The sequence below is a fragment of the Notamacropus eugenii genome, chromosome 6, assembly GCF_028372415.1.
Source record: "Notamacropus eugenii isolate mMacEug1 chromosome 6, mMacEug1.pri_v2, whole genome shotgun sequence".
NCBI lineage: Eukaryota > Metazoa > Chordata > Mammalia > Diprotodontia > Macropodidae > Notamacropus > Notamacropus eugenii.
In genome coordinates, this window is record NC_092877.1 from 341,070,716 (window position 1) to 341,096,282 (window position 25,567).

Below are 25,567 nucleotides of genomic sequence, written 5' to 3' on the forward strand. Positions count from 1 at the left end.
GTCACAGCCCTAGCAGAAGCATGTAAAAATATACTCCAGAGGAGGCAGGCAGGTCAGATGTCTCTGTTGGGGACTATGGGAAAGAGTGAACGAAGAAGACATGAAAGTGGGCCAGGCATTCTGAGTTTCACTTTAAAGAAGTGTCATATTCTCTGCTTAGGACCATCCTGGAAAGACTTCTTTGGTGAAGGTAGACTGAATCAGGCCTCAGTAGGAGGGGAGAGGAAAGGGGTATCTTAGTCCAAGGAGTGGCAACCTACTTCACATGTTGGGGAGTGGGGACACCCAGTTGGAAGCACCAAACAAGGATTCTACGGACCTGACTGGGGAGAGAAACAGGAAGGGAGGGCAGTAAATAGCAAATAAGGATGGAGTAATGTGGAAAGGAGGAAATTAAAAATCCCTAGGCATTGAAAATCCCTAGCTTATGGGATGCATGTGATCATTCATTTATAAACACACATGAGTGTGTTTCCTGCCTATAGTCTTGTGGTCTGAAACACTATCTACATAGATAAGGAGATACAAAGTAATAAAAAGTTTCAGAAGGTAGAGAATGCGAATAGCTTAGAGCATTAGAAATAACTTTAGTAAGAAATAGCACTTTGAAGGGCTGTTATTTGAAGGAACTTAAAGATTCTATAAGCAAAATGAGGATGGAGTATATACCAAACATGGGGGACCACCTGTGCAAAGGCATGGAAGGGAATGCCATGTATGAGGAGCAGTTTAACAGGCCAGCTGGACTAGAACATAGAATGAAGACAGATGCTTTAAATAGGTTAAGGCATTTGTATTTCATCCTAGAGGTGATAGGGAGCCACTGAAGACATTTTAGTGGGGTTTGAGGCAATAACAAGCAGACTGGGGTTTTAGGAATATCATTTTGGCAGATGTGTGGAGGATGCACTGCAAAGATCTTAGAAGTAGGTAGAACAATGAGGAGGCTCTTACCTCACCTGCCCTCATCCAGGTGAGAAGTCAGGAGGGCCTAGAGAGGTTTTGTGCAGGTAGGATTGGCAATGACTGGATATGGGACTATGAGAGTAAAGAAGGATTACAAAATTGCTAACTTGGGCAGTTGAGGAAATTGTGAGGGCATCAACAGAAATGGGGAGGGAGATTGGAGGAGGGATGGATTTGGTTTGAGACTATCATGAGTTCTGAATTTGAGATGCCTAGGGAATATCCAGGTAAAGCTGACCAGCAGCTAGTTAGGTGGGTTTTTTTTTTTAATGTAAATAGTATTTTATTTTTTTCCAATTACATGTGAAGACAATTTTCAGTATTCATTTTTATAAGATTTTGAGTTTCAAAGATTTTTCCCTCCCTCTGTCCCCTCTCCCTTCCCCAAGATATCAAGCAATCTAATATGTTATCCATGTGCAATCATGTAAAACATTTCCACAGAATTTCCACAGAAACAGAAAAGAGAACTACCACAAAATGAAGGAAAAAAAAGAAAGTGAAAATAGTATGCTTCAGTCTGTGTTTAGACTTCATCACTTCTTTCTCTTGATGTGGAGAGAATTTTCCATTGTAAGTTTTTTTGGAATTGTCTTGGATCATTGCCTTGCTAAAAAGAGCTGAGTCAATCATATCTGGTCATTGAACAATGTTGCTGTTTCTGTGTACAGTGTTCTCTGGTTCTGCTTACTTCACTCAGCATCAGTTCATCTAAGTCTTTTCAGGTTTTTCTGAAATCTTCCTGCTCATCATTTCCTATAGCACAACAGTATTCCATTACATTCATATCCCACAACTTTTTCAGTCATTTCCCAATTGATGGGCATTCCCCTCAATTTCCAATTCTTTGCCACCTTAAAAGAGCTGCCATAAATATTTTTGTGCATATGGGTCCTTTCCCCTTTTTAATGATCTCTTTGGAATACAGCCCTAGTAGTGATATTGCTGGGTCAAAGGGTATACACCATTTGATTGTCCTTTGGGCATAGTTACAAATCTTCTCCAAAATGGTTGGAGAATTCCACCAATAATGCATTAGTGTCCCAATTTTCCCATATCTTCTTCAACATTTGTCATTTTCCTTTTCTGTCCTATTATCCAGTCTGATGGTTGCAACTATGTACCTCAGAGTTGTTTTAATTTGCATTTTTCTAATCAAAAGTGATTTAGAACATTTTTTCATATGACTATAGATAGCTTTAATTTCTTCATCTAAAAACTTCCTGTTTATATCTTTTGAACATTTATCAATTGGAGAATAACTTGTATTCTTATGAATTTGACTCAGTCTTCAATATATGTGAAAAATTTACGCTTTTATCACAGACACTCACTGTAAAAATTGCTTCCCAGCTTTCTGCTTTCCTTCTAATCTTGGTTTCATTGGTTTTATTTTCAGCAGCCAGTTAGTTATATGAGACTGGAGTTCAGGAGAGAGAGAGTAAGACTGGGTATGTAAATTTCAGATTTAAATGCATAGCAATGATCATTGAACCTTTGGGAGCTGGTGGACTCCTTATCAAAAGCTATAAAAACTAGCTAAGATAAGAAGGTCCAGAAAGAGCCTTGGAGAATGTCCACAGTCCAAGGTGAGTTTAGACAGTCACCATAGTCAAGGAAGTGGTGATGTACCACAGCTACTACTTCTAGGTTTAGATCCTCATTGAGTATTCATCCGGCTGAAGCAGCCAATCTTCAGGCAGCATTTCTTAAATAGCATCATTATTTTTGATTCAAACTAATGCCCAGGGGTTTGAGCCAAATCAGTTGGCTATCCAATTGATTCAAATGGCTACAACAGTCTTTCTTTTCCTTCCCCATTTCCTGGGGGAATTGGGGTGGTGGGTTCAGACTATGGGTCTTGTCTGCTTCTATGAGATGTTCTCTGGAGCAGCAAATCCTGCCTTTTGTCAATTTACCCTGGGGGAGCTAATCAAGGAGACAAGGGAGCTGCTGCCACTATTTTTCTTCAATAGGTAATTCTTGGTCTTGTTTGGCAGCCAGAGACTCTGTTTTGCCTTTAATTTACCCTAAGTGTACCCTCCTACCCTCTATGAAGCCCCACCTAGAATACACAGCTAGAACTCATCAATGGATTGTCATAGTGACTTAGCTTTTCCAGCATCAAGAGTATAAATAGGTCTCTTTCTGAAGGTTTGTCCCATCTGGAGATGGACTATAAGAGAGGCCTGTTAAAACTGGGGTTTGTTTTTCTGTGGATTCAACGTTACCATAGCTCAAATCATGTATCCTGAGACAAAAAAAAACTTCTTCCTGGAGAGAAACACACTTAACTCGAGAGGTGGGTGTTAACTCTGCCTCCCTATGAGTCAAAGGGCCATTGTACTTGTTGCCTTGGGAGAATGATTGTTTTAAGGTACCTTAGAGGCCTAAGAAATTTGATGCAGAGTTTGAATGAACATCTCAAAGAAGGCTAGTGTATTTTCCCTGTGACAAGTCAAAGGGAAGGAGTACGACTCACTTTATGGCACTTTTCTAAATTCAAACAAACAAAAAGAATTAGGGAAGGAACCTGAAACTATTCCTAGTGCTATAGCAGGGGGCTTGAAACAGCTAAAGTTGACAGACTTCTGTGATTTATCTAGGCTTCTTTCTGAGGTTGTCCACAAGTCTAAATAGGGCTGGGCCCTCCAAACTAGTAAGAGGGCCCTTCAGCCTTTGTCAATTACATATAATGAGTCATGTGAATTTGTAGAATTCTGTTGCCTTCTCCTGAGTGATTTCCTCTGTACAAGGAACACTAAAGCATCATTTTCTTCGGCCACCTCCCTTCTTTCCCCTCCCCATCCTCCCAACCTCCAGCACTACGTGTTGCAATGATGAGAAGCGTATCTCTTTCAGAGTGCTGTCTGGGGTGCAGCTCTGAAACTTGGAGTGTAGAAAGCCCTTTGCTTCATCTTTCCGTTCCTGTGGGTTGGCAGCATTCAACAACTTTCTTAGATGTCAGAACTCCTGACAGTTTAATGAAAATATAATGGATACAACTAGGGAAAAGAACTGTCTTAGATTCAGCTTGAGGGTGAGTCTTGCCTCAATGCTTGAGCTCCTCTGGGCAATTCCACAGACTTACCAGGCTCTGCTTCACCAGCGTATGGGCCAGAAGTCTTCTGAAGGCTGGTAAGGCCCTGTTCCCATCCCCACTGCCTCATCGCCCTCATCTTTGGGGAAAGTGGTAAAAGAATAGTCTTGTCCTCTCCCCATACTGGGAAGAAACATCTTACCTGGCAGTATGGTTCTTTGACAGCTCTCAAAGTGGGCCCCCAAGAGTGTTTGGGAGAAGGGCGGCATAATATGATTAGGACAGTACTCATACCACACTGCCTTTGTAGAAACAGAGCCCAGCTAGAATGGAGCTGGGGAGCACTCAGGGTCAAGAGAAGTAACACCATCTAGGTTCATATTTTTCATACTCCTTCAAGCACTGTCCATGACAGAGTGGAAATCCAAATTTCAGAGAGCAGGATAATTGTATTTAGATAACTTCTGCTATTTAGAGAGGGGAAAAGGCATCTCTCTGTCTATTTATCCATGTCTGTCTGTCTATCTGTCTCTCTATCCATCCATTTATCTAATCTATATATAGACTTTCTCTGTAGATATGTTCAACTAGGTGAACCTTCTGTTAGAGCAACAAACTGGGGCCCTGGGGTCTCCAAGTTTAATGCTAAAAATTATTTTGAATATATAGAATAGGATTGCGTGACTCTAGCTAGAGTGTTACTTCCTACTTGGAATACTCTTATCGTAACATTATTTAATCTACAAGAGATTTCAAGATAATTTTAAAGACATGGTAAACTGATTAGCAATAATGTGGTTTTCATGGATTTTTAAATGAAGATTTTTAGAGTCATAAACCAACAGCCAAAGCCCCCATCCAGAGAAGGTGTTTTTTTTAATTATTATTGTTATTCACTGAAAGCAATAAGTCTAGAAAGCTATCTACAATGTAGTTTTAGTACTGCCCTTATCTTGTATTTCTTTGGAAGGGACTGTGACAGTTACCAGTGGTGTATGGTCTTCAGCTGGGCCATGTTTGTTTCATGTGCAATATATTCCTCTTATGAGAAGAAGGTATTACAGTCATTGAAACAGGAAATTAACCTGAGTAACTGGGGCAGACAGAGGAGGATGCAAATGGACATGCAAATACATAGAGTGCCTCGTATTCAAGACATTGACTTTTTAACCATTTGGGTTTATCAGAGAGTTTACAGACATGTTTTCCATGCTTGGGGAATTTTCTTTGCTCTCTAGAGGGACTACTTTTCTTTGCAACCTTCCTATCATTATTTCTTTGCAACCTTCCTATCATTATTTCTTTCCCTTTACTGATGCCCACTGAGTTCTTGCAGGTTTCTAACTTGGGGATTATTTCTGACCAACCCCATTCTGTCTCAGATAGTGATGGCCTTTATGCTTGCTAGAGGACTGAAGACTATCCTAGATCTCTCCTCCTCAATTTTTTTGTCTTACTCTCTTCCACGTATTGATAATGCTGCCCAATATCTCCCTCAGATGAAGATCCCTCAGATAGATCTTCATCCCTCTTCTAAGGTTTCCAGCCATTTGGGTAAGAATACTTAATCCAAATGATTACCTTTGGCAGATCCAGCCTAGTTCAGAGGCTGATGGCTTGATGCCTTGTGCTAGTTCTGACACTCAGTGCCAGTTGCTCTGCTTCCAGTTCTGATATTTACCAGGCAATATCTATGAACATGAGTTAAGAGGTGCTTCAGTTTCCTGATCTGATCCACCAAATAAATAATAGCCTAATTTGAATTAAGAATAATGAGATGATGCTGTCAAAGAACTTTGAGCTGTCCTGTTAGAATGGGGATTTAAAATACAGAGAAAAAATTTTATTTATCTTTGTCTTAAGTGGTGTGGGCATCCTCTGCAACAAGTCTCAAATGATACTCAATGCATAGGAAGTGTTTGGTTAGAAAAGAATATCATGCAGAGAAAGAAAGAGATAAAAGAAAAGTAAGCTAAGTGCTTCATTGATACCTATGGAATAGAAAGAGGCCCATAGGAGTTTCTGGCACATGGACTGGATTCTACATGGAGGACCTATGGGAGACTAGGGATAAGAATTGTATAAGATGAAGAATTGTGAAAGGGTTACAATCCAAGACTATTCACAGGACATGCTGTAATTCCACAGGCTGCTGTACCAGCTCAGTGGACTGGCCATTCAACTATCTGGCAATAGGCATTTTTGTAGCCTTCCATTTTCCCTTCTCACTGCTTTTTGCTCTATGGAAAGGCAATACTACTCATAAACTGCCATGTTCGTCTTCACTGCTTTTTTAAACTATTTGTTTACTAGTGTTTAGAATATTTAACAATACTAAATAATCTGTGTCTAGGGATGCTTCAATTTTTGCTTTTACTTTTATAAAATTTCCTTTTATGACCAAATGTAATTGTGATCTTTCAGGTTTTACCAGTGATCTATGCATCTTAAAATGTAGTATATACTGTATATCATGTGATAAAAATTAAAGGACAAAAAACTCAATCCATTTCCATTGCCCTCTTTAGTTTAAATGTTCATCACCTCAAACCTGGACCACCACAGCTTTCTACCTGATCTCCCTGTGCCTAGTTTACCCTCTCTAATTCAGCCAACACACCAATGCCAAGTTGGTCTTAAAAGACCAATTACGTTGCATAAATGCTAGGCTGAAAATAGTCATTAGTTCCCTGTCACCTACTGTATCAAATCCAAACTCTACTATTCAAGGCTTTCTGTCAGCAGACTGTCACCTTCCCCTCCAATCTTTTCCTATGCTTTTTCTCAATGAAACCTATTTTAGTTAGGATGGTTCCAAAATAAAATGCTCATTCCAACTCTAAGACTTGGTTCATGAAATTCTCCCTCCTGAAATATCCTTCCCCTACTCCCTTCAGCCTAATTCAATTTTATGTATCCTCTGAAGTTCAATTAATACCATAACTGCTCAAAGGTGACTCAGTTCCATTCAATTTCCCCTTCCTCTGAATCTTTCAATTTTATGATGATTAAAGCAGAGGAGTTAATTGAAGCCATGGATGATTACAAATGCTTATGGAATGCTTTAAGGATTTGAGGTGATCTTTTTGAGATGGATAGGTTTTTCTCAGCAGCAATATTTTGCCATTGATATTTGGATGAACTGGAGTCATAAAATACTACAGTCTCCAAAGAATTGAAGTTAAGACCCACCCAAATTGCAGCAAGGTGACTCATGGTAAATATGAGCAGCCTAAAACACATTACAAATGATAAATTATTTTGTAGAAGGGGTGTATGTATGGAATACCATCTGAGATTCTCCCTCTGTTCACTAATTGTGTAAGCTTGGATGATGACCTTCTGAGGTCCTTCCCAGCTCTAGCTCCAGAATCTTCTTAATGAAAAAAGATAAGTTTGTCACATAGGAAGAACAAGGACTAATTAATAGACATTCCATATGCTCCATTGGCATCCCTACATTGTTAACAGAATGAGAGGAAGCTCCTCCAGTATATTGGGTGGGCCTTCTGATGAAGACTGATAGGAAGATGGGCAACCACTGCATTGTTAGTGGAAGGACCCTCATCAGTGAAAAATCCCAGATCCATGAGCATTCCAAATAGGAAAATCAAGAAAATCAGTTTCATATCACATAGTAAACATCAGAGTTGGCAGAGTTATCTCCTAGACCCCAAGGTAGCAAACTTACTGATATCAGTGTGAGTTGGGAGAGGGAGTCCAGAAAGGTCGATATGGTTTTTGTGTTTTTATTTTTTTATCAAATTTATTTACTTATTTTTAGTTTTCAACATTCATTTCCACAAGATTTTGAGTTCTAAATTTTCTCCCCATCTATCCTGTCCCTCCACCCCAAGACACTGTGCATTCTGATTACTCCTTCCCCCAATCTATCCTCCCTTCTATTATACCCCTCCCTTCCCTTATCCCCATCTCCTCTGTTTTCTTGTAGGGCAAGATAGATTTCTATACCACATTACCTGTATTTCTTATTTCCCAGTTGCATGTAAAAACAATTTTTGACATTCGTTTTTAAAACTTTGAGTTCCAACTTCTCTCCCTTATTCCCTCCCCAGCCATCCCCACTGAGAAGGCAAGCAATTCAGTATAGGTTATACATGTGTAGTTATGCAAAAGACTTCCATAAAAGTCATGTTGTGAAAGACTAACTATATTTCCCTCCATCCTATCCTGCCTCCCATTTATTCTATTCTCTCTTTTGACCTTGTCCCTCCTCAAAAGTGTTTACTTCTAATTACCCCCCCTCCCATTTGCCCTCCCTTCTATCATCCCCCCCATACTCCTTTTCTTCCCTTCTCCCCTACTTTCCTATAATATAAGATAGATTTTCATACCAAATTGAGAGTGCATGTTATTCTCTCCTTAAGTCAAATGTGATGAGAGTAAGCTTCACTTTTTCCTTCTCACCTCCCCCCGTTTCCCCTCCATTGAAAAAGTTTTTCTTGCCTCTTTTATGAGATAATTTACCCCATTCCATTTCTCCCTTTCTTCTCCCAATGTATTCCTCTCTTACCCTTTAATGTGCCCTCTGTCTATATGTATATAATCCCTCCAACTACCCAAATACTGAGAAAAGTCTCAAGAGTTACAAATATGATCTTTTCATGTAGGAATATAAACAGTGCAACTTTAGTAAGCCCCTTATGATTTTTCTTTGCTGTTTACCTTTTCATTCATTCTCTTCATTCTTGTGTTTGAAAGTCAAATTTTCTATTCAGCTCTGGTCTTTTCATCAAGAATGCTTGAAAGTCCTCTATTTCATAGAATGACTATTTTTTCCCCTGAAGTATTATACTCAGTTTTGCTGGGTAGGTGATTCTTGGTTTTAATCCTAGTTCCTTTGACTTCTGGAATATCATATTCCAAGCCCTTTGATCCCTTAATGTGGAAGCTGCTAGATCTTGTGTTATCCTGATTGGATTTTCACAATACTTGAAGTGTTTCTTTCTGGCTACTTGCAATATTTTCTCCTTGACCTGGGAACTCTGGAATTTGGCTACAATATTCCTAGTTTTTCTTTTTGGATCTCTTTCAGGAGGCAATTGGTGGATTCTTTCAATATTTATTTTACCCTCTGGTTCCACAATATCAGGGCAGTTTTCCTTGATAATTTCATGAAAGATGATAGCTAGGCTCTTTTTTGATCATGGCTTTCAGATAGACTCACAATTTTTAAATTGTCTCTCCTGCATCTATTTTCCAGGTCAGTTGTTTTTCCAATGAGATATTTCACATTATCTGTTATTTTTTCATCCATTTGGTTTTGTTTTATAATTTCTTGATTTTTCATAAAGTCATTAGCTTCTATTTGCTCCATTCTAATCTTTAAGGAATTATTTTCTTCGATGAGCTTTTGGATCTCCTTTGCCATCTTTCCAGTTCTGCTTTTTAGGGCATTCTTCTCCTCATTGGCTTTTTGGATCTCTTTTGCCATTGGAGTTAGTCTATTTTTTAGAGTGTTATTGTCTTCAGTATTTTTTGGGATGTCCTTGTTTTTCATGATTTTCTTGTATCACTCTCGTTTCTCTTCCCAATTTTTGCTCTACTTCTCTTACATGATTTTCAAAATCCTTTTTGAACTCTTCCATGGCCTAAGACCAATTCATATTTTTCTTGGAGGCTTTGGATGGAGGAGCTTTGACATTGTTTTTTTCTGTTTGTATTGTTTGGTCTTCCTTGTCACCAAAGTAAGATTCTATAGTCTGATTCTTTTTCTGGTTTTTACTTATTTCCCCACCCATTTACTTGACTTTTGAGCTCTTTGTCAAGGTAGTTCTCTGCTTTCAGTGGGGGTAGGGATGCACTGTCAGACACTGGATTCCCCCCACAATCTGTGAGCCTAGGACTCCAGAAACAGTGGCTGCAGTTGCCCTTGCTGTTGCTGTGGCTGCCATAGGTTCCTCCCCCATCTCCCCTCAGCTGCCCTGGGGCTGGGGCTGTACCACTTCACTTTCCTGCCCTAGTCGCACAGGCTTTTCGCACTGACTTTCAATGTACCTCAGCGTTTTGGGGTCATGAAGTCTGAAAATCACCACAGGTGTGAGATTCAGTCTCCCCAAGGCCTCCTCAGGTCCCCTCTGTGCACTTGCAGCCCACACTGGACTGTGCTCAGCTCCCAGCTTGGTGTGATAGACACTTCCTAGTAACCTTCCAGGCTGTCTGGAGCTGCCAGATTTGCTTCACTCCATTATTTTGTGGATTCTGCAGCTCCAGAATTTGTTTAGAGCCATTTTTTACAGGTATTTGACTGGGCTTGGCAGGAGCGCTCTAGAAAGTTCATTCTGTTACTCCACTATCTTGGCTCTGCCCCCTGGCTGATAGGGTTTTTTTTTTAAATGTTTAATAAAAGTTTTATTGGTGACTTTTCTTTTTATATCACATTTGTTCCCAAATATATTCCCTCTCCCTCCTCTACCCAGTGACCCTTCTCTTATAACAAAGATTCAAAGTTAATCAACATCAAGCAGACTATCTGACACTATATACAACACTCCACACCTACAGTCTATCACCTCTTTAATGACAAGAGGGAGATGCTTTTTTCATCTATCCTCTGGACTAGGTCATTATAAACAATATTTAATTTACTTTATTGTTTTTTCTATTTACATTGCTAAAATCTTTGTGTATTTTGGTTTTGGGGGGCTTATTTCAGTCAGTATATCTATCTTCCTGAATTTATCTGAATTTTTCAAATTCACCATCCTATAACACAATAATATTCCATTATATTCATGTCCCATAAGTTGTTAAGCCATTCCCAATCAATGGACAACTATTTCTAGTTCTTTGCTATAATAAAGAAGTATCAGTGTGATTTTGTTTTTCTGATATACACGGGATCTTTCTGTTTTTGATCTCCTTAATGTGTGTACCTCACACTAAAATCTCTGGGTCAAATGGTAAAGACATTTTAGCTACTTTTTTATAGCATAATTTCTAATTATTTTCAAGAATTGTTGTACTAACAATGCCATCTTTCCACAGTCCCTCCAACATTAACTCTTTTCATCTTTGTAAATTTTCTCCACAGGCAGCAAAAATTCAGAGTTGTGTCAATTTGCATTTCTCTTATTAGTGATTTGGAGTATTTTTTTTAGCATTATTGTTAATAATTTGTAATTCTTTTGAGAACTGTTTATATCCCTTGACAACTGACCCTTTGAGGAATATCTCTTGGATATATATGTGTGTGTATACATATATATGTTTGTGTGTTAACAGCCTATACAAAAGTAATATTTGTGAAAAAAAAAGATATTTGCATTCTCTCTTTATACTAGCTCCATCTATTCCTTTTTCTGCAAGAGCTTGTCAATTTCATGTAATTGGAATTGTCATTTTTTATCTTTTTGTGATCTCCTCTATCTCTTGTTAAGAATTCTTCTCTAACTATAATTATGAAAGGTATATCTATCCACATTCCTCTAACTTTTAAAAATAGTATGTCCTTTTATATTCACTTAAGCATTTGGAAGTTATCATGGAATGTGGTGCAAGATCCTATTCTAAGCCTATTTTTTTGCTAAAATGCTTTCCAATTTTCCTAGTGATTCTTATTGAATAAGCAGTACTTCCCCCAAGCAATATATGATCTTGGGTTTATCAAACACTGGGCTACTGAGTCAGAATGTTTCTCATTCTTGTTTATTTACTATATTTTTTTCCTTTCTTTCTTCCTTCCTTCCTTCCTCCATATCTTCTTCCCTTCCTTCCTTTAAAAAAAAACCCAATAGCAAATATATATGTAGGATTTAGATAGTTTGAGGTCAGAATGGAAATAAAGGCCTGATAATGCCATATCAGAGGCAATAGGGAACTGTCCTGTCTAGAGAAAAGGGTGTGTGTTGAGGACTATTGATAAATAGGTGGGATGCATGAGGTAGAATCAAATGATGGAGGGTCTTGAGGGCCAGGCTGATGACTTTGGTCATGCTTTTATATAGAGGCAATAGTCTCTTGGGAACAGAAGTCCCCTGGTAAAAGCAGTCATCTTGGTAAGGTTAATCTGGTGGAACTTCATCATATGAATTAAAGGGGTTTCAGAGAGATGGACATAAACTCAGTTGTGGAGTTAAAGCAGGATATGTGTAAGAAGACTAGATAAAAATTTGTTATGGTACTCCAGGAGGGAAGTGATAAGGAGCTGAGTCAGTGCAAAGAGAAAATAAATTAATTCAAAAGATGATTTTAATGGATAATGACAAGAGTGGGTGATGAAAATCTTTTTTAAGAAAGTAGGAATGAAACAGGTCTTCAAGGTTTCTTGGTTAGAAGAATATGACTGACATCTAATTAAAAACCACCTGATGCTACTTACAGAAATGAGAGACTTAGCAGGATTGAGGGGAATGGAATGGAGATGGTACCTGGTGCATTGGAGAGAGGACTCAGTTTGGAGTCACTGGACCAAGGTCAAATCCTCCCCTATCACTTCCTGCCTGTGTGTCTTGGTCAGTCACTTAATCTCTCCTGGCCTCAGTTTTCTCACTGGTAAAATGAAGCAGTGGAAAATAAGGTCTCAGAGGCCCTTCCAGTTGTAGATCTCTAAGTGCAGTTTGTGGCATGTTGAGTCTGAGGAGATGGCAAGATATCCAATGCAGATGAGTATGAGACGGTAAACAAAAGAGCAGAAGGGCAAATTTAAAAGATGAAGGAAGGTGTCAATTTGCAAGAAATTAGCAAAAGATTTACATAGGAGTTCACTGAGGGAGATCCAAAGGAAGAGAAGGGCAGGGAAAGGATCTTGGGAAACAACCAAGGGTCTAGAAGAGTATCCAGCAATACCGAGGGATTTGGTTAAAGAGGTAAAAAGAAAATCAGGAGGTAACCTGTTGTTGAAGTCATGAGAGAGGATACTTTAAATTAAAATGTTAAAAAAAAGTTTTTTTAAAGTTTTGAGTTCCAAATTCTATCCCTCCCTTCTTCTCCTTGAGATGGCATGCAATATGATATCAACTATAGCTGTGAGGTTATGCAAAACATATTTTCATATTAGCCACGATGCAAAAGAAAACATACACACACACACAAAATAAAATGGAAAAGAAAGGTATGCTTCAATCTGTACTCTGAATTCATCTGTTCTCTCTTGAAGTGGAGAGTGTTTTTTATCACGGGTCCTTTGAAATTGCCTTGGATCGATCAGAGTAGCCAAGTCTTTCACAGTTGATCATTGTTACAATGTTGCAATTACTAAGTGCCGTCATCTCCTGACTCTGCTCACTTTACTTTGTATCAGTTCACATAAGTCTTCCCAGGTTTTTCTGAAACCATCCTGCTCATCATTTCTTAAAACACAATAGTATTCCATCCACCACAATTTGTTCAGCCAATCTTCAACTGATTAATTAATTGTTGATTCCTATATTTCTGGAAAGAAAATCATGAGCTGGTTAGAACAAGCGATGAGACAGCAATCGTATCTTCCTTCCTTTCCATTTTTGTTACCAGTAGTGGCATTTTCCCTCATTTGACTGAAAAGCAACGCACCACCCTCTTGAAGGGAAGGAGAATGAATAACCTGAATAAAGAAAAGCAGGCTACTAAAGAGGAAGATAAATTACCAGGGAAGCTCCACCTCTATAAAAGGCTGGGAAATGGGTCTTGTAAATATGCTCAGTAGATGATCTATAGCCAGATCTTCCTTGTTCCCTCAAGGCTAACTCGTACTTACGATGTATGCTGTTGGTGTTTTCTTTGCCCTGGGAGAGAGGACTTTCCATGGGAAGATGATACTTGATCACTATAACTGTTTATTCTACATTAGTTTATTTTTTGGTCTGAACCAGTGATTTTATGTGGGAAACTCCCAGAATTGTTTAATATTTCATGTAAAACAAGAGGATTAGACTGTTCTGGATAGTTTCCAAGGCCTTTTCCACTGCTAAAATTCTGTGTTTCTACCTTCTCTGGGGTTGACATTAGAGATTGAGGGAAATTTCACCTCTGGGCAGATGCAGATGTTGGATTTTTGAGTCCCCTGCTCTCCAGATGTCATTACAAATAGCCTAGCCCTGGATTTAGATTATGTAAAAATGGCTCACTTTACTTGTAGAGTTTCACATAAAAAGTTCAGTACTGGATGCCTGTCAGTGGGAAGGTCTCTTGTTCTCAAAATTCCCAAATGGTTAGTTTTGGGTTTTTGCTTTAAATTTTTCTTTGTTTATTTCCAAGTCAATTAAAGAGATGAACAGCAAGATTAGTTTCTGCCTATTATCAACTTGATTAGGTAGCTGGGTAAACCAAAAAGACTATGGCTTTCTGAATTGGAACTGGTCTTTTTTTATGCCTTATTTTCTTCATCTGTGAAATGAGAATGAGAATTCCTGTTGTACCTTCTCCACAGAGTTGTGGTGAGGATCTAACAAATGGTCAATAAAACAAAAATTCGTTGAGCTCCTAGTACATACCAGGTGCTACACTAATCACTGGGCATAAAAAGACCAAAAAATGAATCAGTCTCTAAAACCAAGGTGCTTACATTCTGTAGACGAGACAACATGTCACGTATGTAGCTATATACAGGAACAGTATAAAGCAAATAGAGCATGCATTCACCATAGACACTAGGTCATGGGTTGGGGGAGGGAGGGATGGAAGGACTTGCAGCATCAAGATCACATGTGACCCTCTAGGTCCTCCAGTGTGGCCTTTTGACTGAATCCAAACTTCACAGAACAAATCCCCTTAATAAAAGAATTTGTTCTGTAAAACTTGGATTCAAAAGACCACACCCAAGGATGTGGCATCCATTTGGAAATGTCCAGTGGGCAATTGTCAATCTAAGAATGAAGATCAGGGGAGAGACTGAGGCTGGGCATATAGACCTGGGAGTCATTTGTGTAGAGATGATGATGATTAAAACTATAAGAACTTATGAGGGTACTAAGAAAGAGAATGAAGGAAAAGGAAGAGGACCTAGGATGTAACATTGGGGAAGACTCCTAGTTAAGGCAGGCAGTATAGATGATAGGGCAGTAAAGAGGATATAAAAAGAGATATTAAAAGCCGTCAGACAGGTGGAACATAAACTTGGAGGGAAACAGCAATATCATGAAAAACCAGAGAGGAGAAAGTATCTAGGAGGAGAGGGTAGTCAAGAGTGCTAAATGCAACTGGTAGGATGAAAAATAAGGCCTGAGAAAAGACAATTAGGGCATTTAAGAGATCTTCAGTAACTTTGGAGAGGGCCATTTCAAAAAGGTCAAAAAGAGGTGAAAAGCCAGTCTACAAAAGGTTATATAGAGAGAATGAGGACTGAAGAAGTGGAAGCAATAGAGATCGACATCTCTCATGCTGCATCTCACCATTATGCCCAAGTGGCAATAGGTCAAGGGACGAGATGTTTGAGATCACAGGAGAGTGCAGACGCAAAGTGGCTTCCTTTGGGGATTGAAATTGTAAAGAGATAGAAGTGTTGTCAGAGCCAAGTCATGGTCTGAGAAGGTACCAAGAGGTGCCAAGATATTAAATGTCTCAATGAGGGGGAAGGACAGATTTAGGAGAGGGGTGAGATGTAAGGAAAAATGCGGTTAAAGAAAGAGGAATGTCAGAATTTCATCAAGTCATGGAAATGGAACACTTGAGGTAACAGTGGGATCTCATGAGTTTACTTCCCAAATGATGGCTGCAGAAGAGTGAAGGAGTACCATTCATGGGATTTAAGGATCCTGAAGGACTGAGAGGTTAGAGAGATTGAGAGATCATCAATATAAACATGGAAATTCCTTGTTACAAGGGCAGAAATTGGGGAGAAGACAGTGAGCCAGATGCAAGCCTCCTTGAGAAAGGATGGAGAATGCCTGAGGGCCAGCATATAAGAGTCACAATGATGGAGACTGGGGCGGGGAGGCAGGGAATTTGGATGAAGTGGATTTCAAAGGTGAAAAGTTGCTGAGTGATGGTGACTAAAGAGTCAGAAAGTGGGAATCAAGGAGCATCCAACTCCTCTTCTAGGACCAGTGTGTCAAGGGGTGTGATGAAAGAAACAGCTGATGGCAGAGAAGGTAACTGGGAATGTAGATGCAGTATAGACATGATGAAGGCAGGTCTCAGATGGGGTTAGTAGATGGAAGGAATGTGAGGAAAAGAGGTCCGGGGCAAAGTCCTAATGACTCCCAAACCCAAAGTTTGTTCTCTATGTAATGAGAATTCTGGGGAGCACAGTGGAAGGTGTGGGGGTGGGGTTGGAGTAGGTAGAAATGAGGAAGATAGGGATGGAGAATGGCAGACGTGGGTAAGAGTTTTCTCCTATGTGGCAGGTGATTGATGAATAACGGGATAGGGAGACAAACAGGGAGTGCCATAGGACAGATGAGTAAATGCTAAAACTCATTGTCTCCAAGGGTATTTCAGAGGGTGTTGGGCTGGACCCTCCCTTCTGTCCCACCCTCACAGCAGGGTGGGCAAGCCAGATGAGCAGTGATCCACTCTGATTGTTTCTTTTTTTTGTTGTTGTATCTACAATGCCTGGCACATAATAAATAAAAGTGTTTGCCAATTGTCTCTACCAGATCTGGTCTATGTCATTAACAGAAAAAAATTAAAAGCAAAAGCCACTCTTATTGTGGTACAATAGACAATCATGAACAGTACCCATGAGTGTAAAAGTATACATGTGCACCAACACACCCACAGAGCAAGCAAAACTGCTCACTTAGTGTGACCAGATTGCTTGTTCCATGACAAAAAATACAGGATGGCTGAGGATGGAAATGAGGCATAGCTCCCAGCCCACCTGCCCCTTTGTCCTCCAGGTGTGCCACCTGCCTTTCTGTTTAGTAAAGCCAACTCTAACACAGCTGCAGGGGAGATGCCAGTCCAGAGGGCACCCTACCCCCATGTGCCAGGACACAGGCAGAAGAAATGTAACTTCCCCTCCCTAACCACTCCTCAGGACATTTATTAAGCTCCTACTAGGTTCAAGAGACTGAGGATGCAAAGACCAAAAATGGAATGTTCAAGGATGTCCAATTTTATGGAAGGAAAAATAATGTGTTCACAAGTAAGAGAAGGATATGCATAATCATTTCAAAGGGAAGGAAAGAGGTGACACATATTTCCACCTGCATGGAGTCAGAGGCAGAATTTGAACCCAGGAGCAGTGACTCCTAAGCCAGGGCACTTTTCACTGTACACGCCTGTCTTTCTGCAGAGGGCAGAGATTACTCCTCTGAGAAGGAAGGGGCTTCTTGTTCTCCAAGAAATATCTCTCTGCATCCTCAGGTGCCTCAAGAAATGATTCCATCCAGTAAGAGTATATCCAAGGCTCCATCCTCAGTGCCCTCCCTCTAGCCCTCTCAGTAACCTCATTAGCTCCCAAAGGTTTAATGATAATCTGGCCTAAATACTCAGCCCCTAGCATCTACCAAGCTCTGTCCCCTTTGGCTGCTGTTGACCACCATCTCCTCCTGAATACTGTCTCCTCTCTGTGTTTTCATAACATACTGTCCTCTGGTTTACCTTCTACCCATTTACCTGCTCCTTTTACATCTTCTTTACTAGTTCATCTTGCACATTACCTACGTTAACCCGAAGACTTCCCCACGGTTTTGTTGTAGGCCTTCTCTTTTCCCTCTGTTCTCTTTCTCAGTATCATCAGTGGTCCCCAGGAGATTAATTATCTCTATACAGGTGACTCCTAGATCTACAGGTCCTCTTTTCCAACTGCCTATTGGATATTTCCAACTGGAAATCCCAGAGACATCTCAAACACAATATGTCCAAAATGGAACTCCTTATGTCCCTTTCCCCCACAAAAAACCAAACCCTTCACTCTTCTAAACTTCTCTGAGAAGCAGCTCAAGCCCTGTCTTCTACATGAAGTCATTCCTGATTCCTTGAATTATTAAAGCCCTCCCTCCCACACAACCTTGTACTATTATTTTATGTTTTTTCTTTATAGTCATTCTGCATGTGCTTTTATTTGTATTCATTGTCTCCCCTATTAAAATGTAAGGGTCTTATAAATAGGACTGGGTTCATCCTTTGTGCTTGTGTTCCTGGCCCCTAGCACAGTGCCTACCACATAGTAGGCATTTTATAAATACTTGTCAGTTTATCAACTGGTAGGAGGAAGGAAAGGTGTTGCTTGAGAGGCATCTGTATGTTGATCTGACTTGTATTATAGAGGGAAATGTCTTGATAGGGAATGTTTCTGAGATGTGAGCAAAAGTCCCTTCAAAGCTGCCTAACCTGACAACCACTCTCCAGAGAGACAGAGACATAGGCATCAACTTAGAGACAGAGACAGAGATGAGACAGAGAGAAAACATCCCATGTTTGGAGACAGATTATAATCAGCTAAAGTTGATCTAGGGACTTGGAGCTAATTTAGGACAGGTGGACAAAAGAGATTGACTAATATTGGGCCATATGCAGTCTCAAAAATGAGAGACACAGAGAGAGAAAGAGAAAGAAACAGAAAAAAGAGACAGAAAGACAGAAACATAGAAGGGGGGAGAAAGAGAGAGAGAGGGAGAGAGAGAGAGAGAGAGAGAGAGAGAGAGAGAAAGAGAGAGAGAAATGAATGATGTACCTTATTCAAGAGATTCACAGAATCAGTAAAAGAGGGCTATAACATACCATTAACAATTTTCACCATTTCTATGGCTCTATCAGGTTAGTAACACACTTTCTGGACATTCTCTTATTTGAGCCTGACAAGAACCTTGTGGGGAAGGAGCTCTATTTTATTGGGACAGGGCCTCTGATTCCATGAGTTAATAGGAAGCTCCCAGCAAGGAGCTCCCTCCAACAGTGGGGAGAACTGCCTCATCTACAATTCTCGGAGAGTTCCCTAGGGACAATGAAAGGCTGGTTGCCTTATCTAGTGTACAAGGCCAGTATATGTCAGACATTTGTCTTGAATTAGGTCTTCCTCACTCTAAGGTTAGCGGTCTCTCCATGTCACCCCTGTGTCTGGCTTACAATACTAATCTACATTAGGAATTTGGGAGCAGCTAGGTGGTGCAGTGGATAGGGCACCAGTGCAGGAATCAGGAGGACCTGAGTTCAAATCTCACCTCAGACACTTGACACTCATAGCTGTGTGACCTTGGGCAAGTCACTTAGCCCCAGTTGCCTCCTAGGTCATCTCCAGTCATCCTGATGAATATCTGGTCACTGGATTCAGATGGCTCTGGAGGAGAAGGGAGGCTGGTGACCTGCACAGCCCTCCCTTACTCAAAACAAAGTCAAGTGCAAGTCATGTCATTATTTCTCTGGTGGCATGGTCTTCTTCAGCAACGAAGGATGAACACATTAAGAATTTAGAGAATGCCATCTGCCTTTCTTGAGGCAGCTGGGTGGTACAGTGGATAGAGCATTGGGTCTAGAGTGAAAAAGACTTGAATTCTAATCCAGCTACAGACACGAGCTGTGCGATTTTGGTCAAGTCACTTAACCCTGTTTGACTTATTTTTTTTATTTGTAAAATGAGAATAATAGGAGCATCTACCTGTCAGGATTGCTGTGAGGATTGGGTAAAATGGCATTTGTGAAACAGTTATTATTATATTATCATTATTAGGCTGCAGTTTTTTCAACTATAAAACGGGGGGTTGGACTAGATGACTTCTGAGGTCCTAAGAGATCATTAGCCTATGACCCCATGATTCAAGTTAATTTCCCTCCCTGGACCTCAGTGTCTTCATTGGTAAAAAGAGGGAACCTCTGGTCCCTTCCAGCTGTGGTATTGTGATGTTGTGATTCTGTGATACTGGTAGGTTCCACCAATTGGAAGGGGGCAGAGAGCACTGGAGTAAAAGGAGAAATAAAATCACCATTGTGAGAATGAATTAGAGGGCAGTGGGCCTGGGGAAGTAGATAAGGAACTCCGGAAACACACCATTGGCATGGAGTCGCGTGATAGGGCAGTGAAGGAGGATGTTAGCTATCTGGGAATCAGCCAGGGCTTGCTCTGCCAAAGTGGGGCATGAAGTCCATTCTTGCCTTGCCTTAGTGATAATTTCATTCCTGGAAATATAACGGAAACAATTCAAGGGAGCCGTTCTTCTGGCCTGATCCTGATCTAATTAAGAAGTGATGGGAGCCTTGGGAGGAAGTAATGACTCTGTCTTAGGACATGTGACGCTGAAGGTAAGTAAAGCCAGGAACTGTGCTCCAAAGAATGCATAGAGAGGCTAATCAGGATAACTGATGTTGGATGATAGAGGCAAGATCCAAAAAGAACTTTGACAACCTAGAACAGGTGTGGGGGACCCTCTCCCCTCATGGCTACATGGGGCCCTCTAGTCCTTGTAAGTGGCCAAGTTTTACAGAACAAATCCTTTTATTAAGGGGATTTGTTCTCTGAAGTTTGGATGCAATCAAAGGGCTACACTTGAGGACTTAGAGGGCCACATGTGACCTTGAGGCTGCAGGTTTCCCACCCCTGGAGAACATTGGGCTAATTCTAACATAATGAAATGTAATTAGGTTGAGTGGAGAGTTTACAGTCTGAAACATCTGAGAACTCCAAAGAATAGGAGGAAAAGATGTTATCAAGGAATTGCTTAATCAGAAAAAAGATGGGCTGTTCATGTGGTGAGGGGGAACAGCCAAAACACTCCTCTGGTATCCTCAAAATGTCAGGAGAAGGTGAGAAAGGTTTCTGGCCCTTTAGGTGGAGCCCCTGAAGTGAAGTGATGGGAAGACATCATCAAAAGTTGCACACATGAGCATGTTGCGATCTTCGTTGTCCAAAGGAACATCAAAATTTAAGTGATCACATGTCCGTTGGAATATTTGTGTGAACATAAAGTTTTATACCTGGGTCCCAAAGATCAACTTCACTAGTACAAAAAGGGGAAAGTATGGTTACAAAGAAATTTTTCTAGAGAAAAAAAATCTACTGGTTTTAGTGGATCACAAACTCATTACTATTCAACAGTACAAAACGGTAGTTAGAAAGGGTTAATGGCAACTTGGGCTACATGGAGAGAGGAATGGTTTCCAGGAACAAAGAGACAGTAGTTCTTTTGAATTCTGCCTTAGTTTTCTCACATCTGGAGTATTGTGTTAAATCTGGTTTCCATCATTTAGGAAGTGTTTTGACAAGCTGGAGATTGTCTAGAGGAGGATAACCAAGCTGGTAAGGACCATGAGTCTTTGTCAGATGAGAATCAGTTAGCCAGAAGAGAAGATTCTTGGTGACATGATGAAAATCAGTTAGCCAGGAGAGAAGACTTATAGTGACATCATGACCTTAAAGGACTGCCTTGTAGAAGGGGCATTAAACTTGAAGAATAGAACAAGGAGAAGTGGATGGAAGTTGCAAGGAGACAAATTTAGGCTTGATATCAGGAAGAAACTTCCTAACAGTGAAAACTGTGCCAAAGTTGGATGAGCTGCCATGAGGAGTGGGCTCCCCCTCGTTGGAGGGCTTCCAGCCAATACGGGATGACCCCTTGTCAACTGTGCTGTTCACAGGACTTTTGTTCAGGTGGGTCAGACTGGATAGCCCTTTCTGCTCTCAAACTCAGGGATTAAATTATTATTATCAAAGATAACAGAAAAAAGGCAGAGCTATTTAAATTTTAGTTTACTTCTGTTTCTCCCCCAAAGAGAAGAGATAGGGCAAACTCAGTTCAATTTTTTTGAACCTGGATGCAGTATCTGACTTGTCTCCTTATTAAATTTCATCTGTAGTGGCAGTGTGGGGCTTAATGGACAGAGAGCCGACCTCACAGCCAGAAGGACCTAGGTTTAGTCCTTCCCCTGGTCTCTATAGGCTGTGTAGCCCCAAGCAACTCTCAAAGACTATACATTGCCAAGAAGGTGCCAACCTATATTAATGGTATTTGCTTACATGGGAGTTTCCCATAATTCCCATAATAAGTCCCAAAGGCCTATAAGATGGTCCCTTCAGGCTCTGTCAGTTGATATGTTCAGTGTCTCAAGGAACATACTCTGGCCACCTTCTTTCAGCTAGATAGGGTTCTTCCCAACTGGAAGGGTCCCCTATAACTCCCACATCAGCAGCTGCTCTAGGAGAGAAGAAATGACTCTTTTTGGGTGTGTTCATTCACTCAGTCAAGGGCCAGACAGCTGAGCATGTGAGCTGAGCCTCCTCTCAACCATGAGTTTGGGCAAGCTGTCCCTGGTTGAATGCTGGGGTATCATTTCCCTAATGCCAACCACTTCTCCCAGCCTAGACAAGACCTGTGACAGTCACCCATTTACTGCTCTCCACTGTGAGCACAGATCCAGAAATGCCCCTTTGGAATCTGGTTTGTGATGATCAAGTTCTAATAGAAACACTTAGAGGAAACTTAGGGCACAATTCTTCCCCCTTTTCTGGTCATAAAACCCTTGAGCATTCTGGAGAAGCCCTTGTGAGAATAAAGTTTTTAAATGCAATCAAACAGAATTATAAAGAAAACCAAATTATACTGAAATACAGTTATCAAAATATTTTAAAAATACATTCCCATACCACTGTGGGCTTTGCCTCACTGGCCAAAATGCTTCCCTTGGGCACCTCTCCCACTGTGAGGAGATGATGTCTGGAAAATGTAACACTGGAACACTGGAAAGAGCTCTGCAAATGGCAGCTGGGCTGGTTGAATTATAATGAAATTGAACAGAGTATTTGGAACTTCCCAGGATCCTGTGGCTAATTCTGCACACCAGATGGGAGTGTCTCTCAACCAATCAAGCATTTATCATATCCCTACTTAGTCTGTGCTAAGTGCTGGGGCCACAAAGGCAAAATGAAATGGTCTCTGAGCTTACTTCTGTTGGGGGACACAAATGTGGATAATTAAGTAAATGCACAATAAAGAAAAGAGGAATGTAGAAGAAGGCACTAGCGTGGGGTGGGATGGGGTGGTGGTACCTGGAAAGACTAGGACAGAATATCAGAATGTTCCTTCACAGGCAACATTCTACTCTCCCAAAGTCCCCACCCCCCACTGGGGAGATGACTTGCGGTCTGTCTCTGCTATGGTTAGTAACTCCACTTTAATGCACTACGGAATTTTCCAAAGCTCTTCACAGACAATACCTCATTTGGGTTTCACAACAATACTGTGAGGAAGGTGCTCGTATCCCTGTTTTACAAATGAGTGATGGAGTCTCACAAATGTTAAATGATTTGGCCAAGGTCACATGACTAGTAAGCATCAGAGGTGGGAATTTAATCCAGGGACCTCTTGATACCAAGTCCACTCCTTCTCACCTTTGCCAGACCAGCTGGAGCCTGCTGGTGCTGGCCCCACTACCATCCATCTTTCCATTTCTCCACCTTGTCCACAAGCGCATCATGAGACACTTTGTCACCTGAGTCATTGAAATTCTTCTGTGTGGCAGTTCCTTTATTGACCAAACTAGTGATCCTATCAGAAAAAGAGACTGCATGATAAATGGTAATAGTAATTTGATGTTTGGATTCGAAATGTCCCGGTGGATTGGGAAGAGAAGTTAAGGCAGAAGAGGTGACAACATCCACACTGTGTGATTGTCGCTTTGGATAGAATGACTTCAAAAACTAGACCCTCTGCCCAAATTGGTCTCAAAATCTGATTCTAAGTTTGACTGCTGAGGAGCAGTGGCAAGTTCCCATTCATCTCCCCCCAGACTTCTAAGGTCCGTCATTTAAACACTTTGTCACTTCTCAGCTTGGTTTGTGGGAAAATGCAACAGATCATTTTTCAGATCTGTACAAAAGAGCTTTCTAGAAAGTACAAATGTTTGTGAATCACATGGGGAAAAATGAAAGTCATATTTAATTCATTTGAGAATTAAATATTAAATAATATTAAATATTAAAATAATGAGGCCCCTCATTTATAGTTGCTCAAAATGGTTTTTAAGTTCATCTTTAAAAGAAGTTGATCAAGCAATGGGCTTCGTTACTGGCTCCTTAGAAGACGTCTTGTGCTTCCTTTGTCAAGCACTTTTGTCTGCTTCAGGTCTCAGGGTCCTTACCTAGAAATTAGATTCAAAATACCTGCGGTTTTTTTTCTCTACGCCCAGTGACATTATAGGGATTTTCTTTTGAATCTTGAGCTATTTAAAAGATAGAGGTTATATACCTATAAAAACCTACTTATTTTGGTCTGGATCAGTGATTTCTTTGGTGTGGGGAACTTCCCCATATGGAAACTCCACCAATTTACGTCAACCACTCTGCTGTAGCTTAAAGTCTTAAGAATTGCCTGGGTGGAGGTAGGCAGTAAGTATGTCCAATTAGGTGACTCACCCATGTTCACTTAATCAACATGTGTCAGAGGTAGGATTGGAATTCAGGTCTTCCTTTCTCCAATACTAGTCCTCTAGCTACTCAGGCATGATGCTACTAGCTAAGTGGTGCCATAGTGGATAGAGCATTGGGTCTGGAATCAGGAAAACCTGAGTTCACATCTGGTCTCAGATACTTTCCAGCTGTATAACCCTGAGCAAGCTCTTTGACCCTTGTCAGCCTCAGTTTTCATGGTAATAGTACTTACCTCACAGGGTTGTTGTGAGGATAAAATGAGATAATATTTATAAAATACTTTGCAAACCATTAAAACTATGTAAATGTTATCTATTATTATTACATGCGTACATACTTATAGATATGTGTGTGTAGGTTTGCAGCATTTATATACAAGAGTCTGAAAAAGTGTGGATCTTTTTACTTAATAGGTGACTTCCTGGGAATGACTAGTTAGTGATACAGGATTCCAACCTTTTGACAAAGTCTTTACCAACTGGTGATACTCTCTCCTCCTCTGTAGTGTATTGGGTTGCATAACCCTCAAAGACTTTTAAAATATGTGCATCTACTCATAAGTTCTTAAATTGATTTCTTTGCCTTGAGGAAAGGTCTCTGAGAATAATTCAGGCTGAAGAGAAAATTCAATTGTGTGAATAACCAGGAAATGTGTTTTCAAGTACAACATGGGATAGTGATTCCCTAAAAACAGCAAGTTCTTATAGTTAGATTTGGGGCAGTGAGGTGGCACACTGGACAGAACACTGAGCCTGGAGTCAGGAAGACTCATCTTCCTGAGTTCAAATTCAGTCTCAAACACTTACTAGTTGTGTGACCCTGGCTAAGTCACTTATCCCAGTTTGCCTCAGTTTCCTCATCTGTAAAATGAACTGGAGAAGGAAATGGCAAACTGCTCTGGTATCTTTGCTAAGGAAACCCTAAATGGGATGACAAAGAATCAATGTGACTGAACAGCAATGAAGTTACATTTGTCTTGTTATATATTTAGGATCATAGTTTTACAACTGAAAGGGACCTAAAGTTCATCTAATCCAACTTCCTCATTTTATAGGAGAATCAGCTGAGACCCAAGGAAGTTGAACAACTTATTCAAGGTCACACAGGGTGAGTGGCAGAGGCAGGATCTGAACCCAAGTCTTCTGACTCTAGAATCAGCACACTTTTCAGTACACCATGATCTAGATGTTAGTATCCATCTTAAAGAAAATCAAACCAAGGGTTTAAAGGAGCATCCCTGTGCTTGCCAAGAAATAGATAGGTGCCAATTGGATCCCCTGCTCTGCTCATCAGTCATGATGATAATGATCCTCTCTGAC

The 25,567-nt window shown here is 40.5% G+C and overlaps 1 protein-coding gene across 2 annotated transcripts in view; it reads left to right on the forward strand.

The window, feature by feature from the left end:
* MCF2L2 (MCF.2 cell line derived transforming sequence-like 2) overlaps positions 1–25,567 on the forward strand; it is a 352,924-nt gene that overhangs the window by 224,984 nt on the left and 102,373 nt on the right. The window lies entirely within an intron of this gene.